The sequence below is a fragment of the Muscardinus avellanarius genome, assembly GCF_963383645.1.
Source record: "Muscardinus avellanarius genome assembly, chromosome: 11".
Classification (NCBI taxonomy): Eukaryota; Metazoa; Chordata; class Mammalia; order Rodentia; family Gliridae; genus Muscardinus; species Muscardinus avellanarius.
In genome coordinates this window covers 65,150,926-65,161,575 of record NC_137797.1, presented here as the reverse complement: position 1 = coordinate 65,161,575, position 10,650 = coordinate 65,150,926, and the positions used below count along the sequence as shown (strand labels likewise).

General features: G+C 50.3%; 1 pseudogene across 1 annotated transcript; it reads left to right on the top strand.

Annotated features, from left to right (window-relative positions):
* The first annotated feature begins 3,577 nt into the window (after nt 1-3,577).
* Nucleotides 3,578-4,213, top strand: LOC308270404 (small ribosomal subunit protein eS10-like; annotated as a pseudogene). The gene has a single exon. The product of its transcript is annotated as a small ribosomal subunit protein eS10-like (transcript).
* Nucleotides 4,214-10,650: the final 6,437 nt, after the last annotated feature.

The window sequence follows — 10,650 nt, the reverse complement described above, 5'->3', positions numbered from 1 at the left end:
AGGGGACCCCGATCCTAGCAGCAGCACCCCTGAGAGTGCCCCAGGCGTCTCTGGCCTCGAACCCCTGCGACCTGTTCGCAGGAGCTGCATCTCCACCCGAGGACGCGCCAGCGCGACTCTCCCTCCTGCAGGTCCTGACACTCATTCCCTCCCCCGGGACACCATCTCTTTCACAACCTTCAAACCTAAACGCCTCCCTTAGGCCCCGACCCACATTTGCTATGAACCAGTCAGGACCTTAAAGGAGGCGGTCCCCAACGTTGCCCGGGTAACACCCGGCGAGGGGCGCCCCGGGCAAAAGCGGAGTTGCCAGGGAGACCAGCGCAGTGGGCGGGGTCCCAAGCCTTGGCTAGTTTGTGCCGGGATAAGCACGGATTTTTCTTGTTTGTGGTCTTGGAGATCGAACCCAGGGCTTTGATCTGCTAAACAAGCTCTAGCACTCCACCACTAAGCTACGTTCCAGCTTTAAACAAAGACACTAACGGTTCTCCCTCTCCCTCCCTCTCTTCCTCTCTCCCTCTCCCTCCTTCTCCCTCTCCCTCCTTCTCCTCTCTCTCTCTCTCTCTCTCTCTCTCTCTCTCTCTCCCTCTCCCTCTCCCTCTCCCTCTCCCTCTCTCCCTCCCTCTCTCCCTCCCTCTTTCCCTCCCTCTCTCCCTCTCTCCCTCTCTTCCTCTCCCTCCCTCTCTCTCCCTCTCTCTCTCTTGTGCTGGGGATAAAACCCAGGGGCATTCTACCTCCGAGCTACACCCCAGCCCTATTTTTTATTCTTTATTTTGAAACCGGTCTCACTGAGTTGCGGAGGGCCTCACTAAGTAGCTGAGGCTGGCGGTGAACCCGCGATCCTGTCTTCGCCTCTCCAGTACAAGCGTGCGTCCCCACGCTCGGCTTTCTAGCTCTCTTTCAACAACTTTTCGGTAAAGCCACCACCAGGGGTCACGGGCAGCTGGAGTTCCAAAGCTCCTGAAAGAAGCCTCCGAGGGCTTAGTTCCTGCAATTCAGAGGACTCCAACAGGACCAAGCCCGAAGGAACTCAAGAAAAGAGACAAGCTTTAGGAGGGCTGGAGAAAGGACAAGACTACTAAGGCATTATGAAAATAACTTCTGGGGACGCAAGGCTGGGTACCATCCCCAGCACCGGGTAGTCGGGAGAGAGCACTTCTCGGATTCGAAGTCTAAAGTGAAAACATGCAAGCCGGGGGTGGCCGCTTGTCAGGACCTCCAGTACTTGGGAGGCTGAGCCAGTAGGATTGCAAGTTCGCAGACAGCTTCAGTTACTTAGTGAGGCCCTTTGCAACTCAGTGAGACCTTGTTTCAAAATAAAGAATAAAAAATAGGTCTGGGGGCCTCGGGGGTAGAATACCCCTGGGTTCAGTCCCCAGTACTGCAAAAAAGTAAAGAATAAAAAATAAAGTGAAAATAGGCCGGGCGTGGTGGCGCACGCTTTTGTAATCCCAGCATCCCGGAGGCTGAGACCGGAGGATCGAGGTTCGGGGACAGCCTCAGCTATTTAGGCCCGCTGCAATTTAGTGAGACCCTGTTTCAAAATAAAGAATAAAAAAAAATAGGATAGAGGGTATAGCTTGGAGGTCAAATGCCCCTGGGTTTCATCCCCAGACCTGCAAAAAATACAAAATAAAAATAATAAAGTGAAAATATGCTAAGTGTGAAAAGAAAAAACTACCGTGGTTTTAGTTCCGCCTCCGAGGAGCTGGCATTCCATATTATACCACCAGATGGCAGTCCTGTCCGTCTATCGGATTACTTGTAGTCCTAGAAATAGTGTGGGGAGAGCCCAGGAATGAAAATCTCTATCTCGAAAACTGATTTTTGCTCTCTAATTCCTGGGTATTTGACAGACAACAGATACCCTCCATGAACACAAATATACAGTTTTCTCTCCCCACCCAGCTCTGACCAGGTCCACTTACCAAGGTGTGTGTGTGTGTTGTGTGTGTGTGTGTGTGTGTGTGTGTGTGTGTGTGTTTTACTGGGGGTTAAACACAGGGGTGTTCTACAACCTAGATACACCTCCAACCGTTTTTTTATTGTTTATTTTGAAAGAGGTTCTCAGTTTCTGAGGCTGGCCTCAAACCTGTGACCCTCCTGTCTGGGATTACAGGTGTGCACCACCATGCCTGGCTCATTCATTCTTGATTCAAAGAAGCTAAGGAAAACTTTGGCCGGGTGTGGCGACGCACACTTGTAATCCCAGAATTCAGGAGGCTGAGACTGGAGGATCACGGTTCGAGGACAGCCTTAGCTACTTAGTGAGGCCCTCCGAAACTTAGTGAGACCCTGTTTCAAAATAAAGAATAAAAAATAGGGCAGATAGGGCAGGGGGTGTAACTCAGAGGTCGAATGCCCCTGGGTTCCATCCCCAGACCCGAAAAAAAAAAAAAAAAAAAAAACTGGTGGAAAAAGTTTCTGCTCTCTTGTGTTATAAATTGAGTAAGAGTTGAGAGGCGGATCGTACAGGTTCAAAGCCAGCCTCAGCTACTTAGTGAGGCTCTCAGCAACTTAGTGAGACCCTGTTTCCAAATAAAGTATAAAATAGGAGGTCTGGGAGTATAACCTGGAGGTAGAAAAGCCCCTGGGTTCCACCCTCAGTACCACAAAAAATAAAAAATAAATTGAGTAAGCGTAATGACTAGCACATTTATAATGGTGTCTTATTGAACATAAGATTATGAGGATCAAATGTTTGATCCTCATAATCTTATCAAATAGGTATAATACTAACTCCATCTCACAAATGAAGAATTTAAAGTATAAAGAGGTTTAAGAACTTGTTGGAAGCTGGGAGTGGTGCTGCACACCTGTAATCTCAGTACTTGGGAGGCTGAGACAGGAGGGTTGCAGGTTCAAGGACAGCCTCAGCAAGTAGTAAGACTCTCATCAACCTAGGCGAGACCCTGTTTGTTTCAAAATAAGGATAAAATTGGGCTAGGGGTACAGTAGCTCAGAGGTAGAATGCCCCTGGTTCAATCCCTAGCATCGTGGCCTGTAACCATATAGTACTTGGAATGCTGAGGCAAAATAATCACAAGTTCGAAACCAGACTGGGCAACTTAGCAAAACCCTGTCTCAAAGTTTACAGAGGATGGGGGCCGGGGGTGTTGCTCAGTGGTAAAGTGTTCCTGGATTAAGTTGCCAGCACCCCCTAAAAATGTCAAAGTTCACACAGCCTGAAAATGAGAATTGCTGAGATTTTAATCTAGGCAGCTCAGCTAGAGGAAGGAAAGAACATCTGGATGGCATATCTAAAATCTCATCTAGAGCCGGGCGTGGTGGCGCACGCTTGTAATCCCAGCATTCGGGAGGCTGAGACCTGGAGGATCGCAGTTCGCGGACAGCCTCAGCTACTAAGTGAGGCCCTCTGCAACTCAGTGAGACCCGGTTTCAAAATAAAGAATAAAAAACAGGGCAGGGGGTGTAGCTCAGAGGTCAAATGCCCCTGGGTTCCATCCCTAGACCCACAAATAAAATAAAATAAAATCTCATCTAGGCCCGGAAGAGACGTCGCACCGCGCATGCCCCTTCCTTTCCAGCCTCCGCCTCGGACCCTGAAGCCTCAGCCATGTTGAGGCCCAAGAACAGGATGGCCATCAATGAACTCCTTTTTAAGGAGGGAGTGATGGTAGCCAAGAAGGATGTCCACATGCCCAAGCACCCGGAGCTGGCAGACAAGAGCGTGCCCAACCTTCACGTCACAAGGCCATGCCGTCTCTCAAGTCTCATGACAACATGAAGGAACAGTTTGCCTGGAGACATTTCTACTGGTACCTCACCAACGAGGGCATCCAGTATCTTCGTGATTACCTCCACTTGCCTCCTGAGATCGTGCCTGCCACCCTGCGTCGCAGCCGGCCAGAGACTGGCAGGCCTGGGCCCAAAGGCCTGGAAGGAGAGCAAACTCACAAGGGGGAAGCCGACAGAGACACCTACAGAGAGCGCTGTGCCCCCTGGTGCCCACAAGAAAGCAGAGGTAACTGAATTCCAGTTTAGAGGCAGGTTTGGTTGAGGACACAGTCAGTGAAGTCGATGGGGATTGCTTTGTGCTGAATAAACTTGTAGCTCTAAAAAAATAAAATAAAATCTATATTGAGAGGTAAAAAAAGAGTAAACCTAAGCAAGAGATTGGAGGTGGGCGTTTGGTATTGGATATCTTCTCAGGGCCCCAAATGCTAAGCGCACATGCTCTACCACTGAGCTCCACCCCCAGCTGGGGAGTTGTTCTGGAAAAAAGAAAATCCTGTGTAAGGATTCAGAAATATGAAGAGGGCCAGGCGTGGTGGCGCAGGCTTGTAAATCCCAGCATTCGGGAGGCTAAGACAGGAGAATCGCGGTTCACGGACAGCCTCAGCTACTTAGTGAGGCCCTCTGCAACTCAGTGAGACCCTGTTTCAAAATAAAGAATAAAAAATAGGCTGGGATGCAGCTCGGAGGTAGAATGCCCCTGGGTTCCATCCCCAGTACCACAAAACAATAAAGAAAGAAAGAAAGAAAGAAAGAAAGAAAGAAAGAAAGAAAGAAAGAAAGAAAGAAAGAAGAGAACAGGGAGATAGGAATGTTATGACCGGTGTCTAGCTTGGATGATCACCAGTCACTAATGTGAGAATTGCAGGACAGGGCAATTCTAGGGGAAAGAGGAAATTCTGTGCTCAGCCTGTGATGCAGCCCAGCAAGGCAGCACACACCTGGAATCCCTGGACTGGGAGGCTGAGACAGGAGGACTGCGGGCTCAAGCCTGCGCACACTTAGACCCTGCTTCAAACTAGAAACTGCAAAAAGGGTTGGAGAGGTAGCTCAGAGATAGAACGCTCCCAAATTCCAGCCCCAGTACCATGTAATCTGTGATGTTTGAGGTGCCTTAGGTCGACTCAGGAAGCATCTGGCCTGACGTTTAGGCTGGTACTATGTCCCTAGTGTCCTGACTAGCAAGGAGGTGGTCTTATTTATCTTTGCATTTCCTTGGAGCCACTAGAAACACATTTGGTGAGGAAATGCAGGTGGGCTACTGGAAGGAAGTAACACCACCTCTTCACACAAGGTGTTTACAGTGTGTGTGTGTGTGTGTGTGTGTGTGTGTGTGTGTGTGTGTATTGCTGCGGATGGAACCCAGGGGCATTCTACCCTGAACTACACATACTCCAGGACTATTTTTTGGTGGTACTGGGGGTGGAACCCAGAGGCTTTCTACCTCCAGGCTACACTCCCAGTCCTATTTTTATACTTTATTTGGAAACAGGGTCTCACTAAGTTGCTGAGAGCCTCACTAAGTAGCTGAGGCTGGCTTCGAACCTCCACGATCCTCCTGTCTTGGCCTCCCAAGCTCTGGGATTACAAACGTGCGCCACCACGCCAGGCTAATCCCAGTACTTGGAAGACTGAGATAGGAGGATCACAGGTTCGAAGACAACCTCGACAACTTAGGAAGAACCTGTTTCCAAATAAGAAATACAATTGAGCTGGGGGTTTAGCCCAGAGATAGAAATGCCTCTGGGTTCAGTCCTCAGTGCCACAAAAAGTTATACATATATAATATAAAATAGGTCTGGGAGTATAGCCCAGAGGTAGAAGGCCCCTAGGTTCCATCACCAGTATCGAGAGAGAGAGAGAGAGAGAGAGAGAGAGAGAGAGAGAGAGAGAGAGAGAACGCGCACGCCTGGCGTGGTGGCGCACACTTGTAATCCCAGCACTTTAGAGACTGAGACAGGAGGACTGTAGCTCAAGGTCAGCCTCAGCTACTTAGGCTCTCCACAACTTAGTGAGACCCTGTTTCAAAATAAAGAATAAAAAATAGGGCAGGGGGTATAGCTGGGAGGTCGAATGCCCCTGGGTTCCACCCCCAGACCCACAAAAAAAGAAAGAAAGAATAAAGAATAGGGCTGGGGATGTAGCTGGGAGGTAGAATGCCCCTGGGTTTAATTCTCCGTACCACCAAAGAGAGAGAGAGAGAGAGAGAGAGAGAGAGAGAGAGAGAGAGAGAGAGATATGGAGATGTAGTTCAGTGAAAGAGTGCTTGCCTAACATTTGTGAGGACTTAGGTTCAATGCCCAGTACCAACACACACACACACACACACACACACACACACACACACACAAACACACACACACACACAGAGAGGAAAAAAAGAGAGAAAAAGAAAGCCCCTCATAAAGGCCCTTTTGACTGATTAATTGATGTGTGTGTATTTGTGTTTGTGTGTGTGTGCATTACCAGTGATGAAGCCAGAGGCATTCTATCTTAAAGCTATACCACCACCCCCTGCCCTATTTTATTTTTTTTATTTATTTTTGAGGTACTGGAGATGGAACCCAGGGACATTCTACCTCCAAGCTATACTCCCAGCCTTATTTTGTATTTTCTTTTTTGTGTGTGTGGTATTGGGGTTCCTGGAAAACCTCTGGGCTACACTCTCAGACCAACTATATAATGCCATATATATTGGAAACAGGGTCTCTTAAGCCAGCGAGGCTGGCTTCGAACCTGCGTGATCCTCCTGTCTCCGCCTCCCAAGTGCAGGGTTTACTGGTTTACAAGCTTGCGCCACCACGCCCAGCTATTGTGTTTTTCTTTTGTGTGGTGTGTGTGTGTGTGTGTGTGTGTGTGTTACTGGGGATGGAACCCAGGGGCTTTCCACCTCCGGGCTATACTCCCAGACCTATTTTATATTTGTATTTGGAAACAGGGTCTCACTAAGTTGCTGAGAGCCTCACTAAGTAGCTGAATCTGGTTTTGAACCTGTGCGATCCTCCTCTCTCAGCCTCCCAAACGCTGGGATTACAAACATGCACCCCCACGCCCGGTTTGTATTCTTTATTTTGAAATAGGATCTCACTAAGTTGTAGAGGGGCTCATGAAGTAGCTGAGGCTGTCCCCAAACATGCGATCCTCCTGTGTCAGCCTCCCAGGTACTGGGATTCCAATTGTGAAGCACCTCACCTAGTCACACTAAGTTTATTATGTAATCTTTATAACAGGTGAAGGTAAGTATTGTCAGCCCCATACTATAGATAGGAAACAACGAAATGCTGGCATGCCCAGGTAAGTCTTGGTACAAAGTAGGGAGGAAACCAGCTGCCTAAGGTTTTTGCTGTCTATTGCTTTCTCAGTTCCCGTTCCCCATGGGAATGGATCATCGATTTAAAGGATTTAAAGTTTCCCAGGCCAGGCTTGGGAGGCAGAGACAGGAGGATCGTACAGGTTCAAAGCCAGCCTCACTGTCTTAAGACACCCTGTTTCCAAATTAAAAAAATAAATAAATAAATAAATAAAATTAAAAAAAATTATATATATATATATATATATATATATATATATATATATATATATATATATATATATATTAGGTCTGGGAGTGTAGCCCAGAGGTAGAAGGGTTTCCAGGAACCCCAGTACCACCAAAAATAAATAAATAAATAAATAAAATAAAAATAAATAAATAAATAAAGTTTCCCAGGTTGGTTTCCAGGCATGGTGGCACAGGCTTGTTAATCCCAGCATTTGGGAGTCTGAGACCTGAGGATCGCGGTTCGCGGACAGCCTCAGCTACTTAGTGAGGCCCTCCGCAACTCAGTGAGACCCTGTTTCAAAATAAAGAATAAAAAAATAGGGCAGGGGGTGTAGCTCGGAGGTCGAATGCCCCTGGGTTCCATCCCCAGGCCTGCAAAAGGAAAATAAAAATAAAAATAAATAAAGTTCCCCAGGTTGGTCTTCATAACCCTGACCCAACTTTCTGCTCCCACACCTGGACCCCTAATGTCTTCCCTCATTCCACTCCAGCTCCCTAAATCAACTGTCTTCTTATGTTTATGTCAGGCCAACTTTAAGATATTTTATAGGCTCTAATTCCAGAGAGGAAAGCCCAGTGTGGTGGCTCACGCCTGTAATCCCAGTGCTTGAGAGGCAGAGAGGAGGAGGATCACAGGTTTGAAGACAGCCTCAGCAAGTAGTGAGACTCATAACTGTAGTGAGACCCTGTTTTCACATAAGAAATAAAATCAGTGTGTGGGGGTGTGTGGCTCGAAGATAGACTGCCTCTGGGTTCAATCCCCAATACCACACACACGTACAGAGAAAATAATTATTACGGAGAGGAAACGTTTCTGTTCTGAGAAGCCCAATAATGAAATCCATCTACTTATTCAATAAACATTGTATATAGCCGGGCATAGTGGCGCGGGCTTGTAATCACAGCATTCAGGAGGCTGAGACTGGAGGATCACGGATCGTGGTTCACAGACAGCCTCAGCTACTTAGTGAGGCCCTCCGCAACTCAGTGAGACCCTGTTTCAAAATAAAGAATTAAAAATGGGGCAGGGGGTGTAGCTCAGAGGTTAAATGCACCTGGGTTCCATCCCTAGATCCCCCCAATAAATAAATAAATAAACAAATAAAGATTGCATATGCCAGGAGAGCAGTAGGACCTGACTCCTCACACATTTTCAACGTGCCCAGTGTCAGTCTGGGGAGAGGCACCCGAGAGCAGCATTTTAGCCATGGCACTCTTCCACTCTGCCCTCTGGCCGTGCCTCAGGTCACACCTGAGATCTGCGCTGTCCCATATCTGGGTTTCTCCCTTGCCAACTTGCTGCCTCCAACTCTAGCATCCATTTCCAATGTAGACCTTTCTCCTATCCTCACCCTGCAACTTCAAGCCCCCTTCTGGAAGACCCTGCAGACACACAGCTAGCAATCCAGAGGGCCAGATCCTCTCCAAGTCTAGTGGCCTTGGGCACTGTCTTCGCGCTCCCTGCAGGCCCCAGCTCCCATCTTCTCCAGCCTGCTGACTGACCCCTTTGCTCTGTTAACCCCCAGCTGTTAGTGTCTCTCCCCAAGGTGCTTCCTTCACCTGCCCAGCTTCTCAGGTGTGCCGGCTGCCTCCTTTCCTAATCTCCCTGAACACCCTACACTTTGTGGTACTGGGGACTGAACCCAGGGGCATTCTACCTCTGAGTTACATCCCCCAGCCTAATTAATTAATTAATTATTTTTTTTTTTTTTTTGGTGTGGTATTGGGGGTGGAACCCAGGGGCTTTTCTATCTCCGGGCTATACTCGCAGACCTTATTTATTTATTTTTTAAATTTGGAAACAGGGTCTCACTAAGTTGTTGAGAGCCTCACTAAGTAGCTGAGGCTGGCTTCGAACCTGTGTGATCTTCCTGTCTCAGCCTCCAAGTGCTGGGATTACAAGCGTGTGCCACCACGCCTGGCTTATTTTATTTTATTTTTGCTGTACTGGGGATGGAACCCAGGAGCATTCTACCTCTGAAATACACCCCCAGCCCTATTTTTTGCTCTTTATTTTGAAGCAGGGTCTCAATTGCAAAGGGCATGTTTTTTTTTTTTTTTTTTTTTTCAAGCAGGGATGAAAGTCTCACTACTTGCTGAGACTATCTTTGACCCTGTTGTGATCCTCCTGTCTCAGCCCTCAAGTACTGGGATTACAGGCAGGCGGCTCCTGACCTCTCTCATTTGAGCCAGTCTCCTGCTCCCCTCCACAGCTGCTTTATGTGTGGGGGGAGGAAGATGGTGCTGGGAACTGAACCAGGGGTTCAATCTACAGCCCTAAGGGGTTGCGTCTAAGGGGTGCATCTACACAGCCCTTAAGGTCTCACTGAGTTACAAAGGGCCTCACTACGTAGCTGAGGCGTCGGGTCTCAGCCTCCCAAATGCTGGGATTACGAGCCCGTGCCACCAAGACCGGCTGCTTTTCATTTATTTTGAGACAAGGTCTAGCTAGGTTGGCCGGGCTGGCCTTCAACGTGCCACCTCCCTGCCTCAACATGCCAAGTAGCTGGGATTACAGGTGGTGCCACTGCGCCCATTCTCTCTAAACACCTCTGGCCACCTCTGGCCGAGCTGGGCCTCCCCCTCTCGGCGCGCACCAGGCTGACCCTCGAGGGTGTCACCCCTCCCTCCAGTCTGCATTCGCCCAGACCCTCTGGTTTGTCCCAGTCTCTGCCCCCTCCCCCTGCCTCTTCCAGGGTGCTGGTGTCTGTCCCGTGAGTTCCTTCGCCCCCCCCCGTTCCCATCTCTCTGCCCTTCGCCGCTCCTGATGGCTCCGAGGGCCTCAGTTTCCCCGTCCTGCGCACCTCGCTCTGGGCCCCCCTAGCTTTGTCTCTAACCCCCCCCCCCGTTGCCCCTCTCTTCCTTCTCTGGCGCTCGCGAGCTGAGTCTCCCCTCTGACTTCTCCCCCCCTTCGTCTCCCCTCGCTCGCCCCTTCCAGCCTCGGCCCCTGGGGTCGGTCCCTCCGCGGCGTCCGCTCGACTTTCCCGCGGCCTCCCCTCCCCCCCGCCCCGCTCCGCTCGCCCGGGCTCCCGCGCTCCCTCCCTCTCCATCCTCCGCTCTCTCCGGCTCCCTCTCTCGCCTCGGATGACAGCGCTACCTCTTTTGTTGGCTCCGCAGCCAATCGCGGCCGCTGACGACACGGGGGCCGGGGCTATAAAGGGCCGGCCCGGGCGCGGGCCCCCCCAGCCGCCCGCCCCGGCCGCCGCCCGCCCCGCCCGCGCGCCCGCCGCCCCCGGCCCCCGGGCCCCCGCCGGGGCAGCCCCGCGCCGCCCGCCCGGACCTCCTCCTCCTCCCGCCCCTCCCCGCGGGACTCCGGCGTCCCCGCCCCCCAGTCTCCTCCCCTCCCCTGCAGC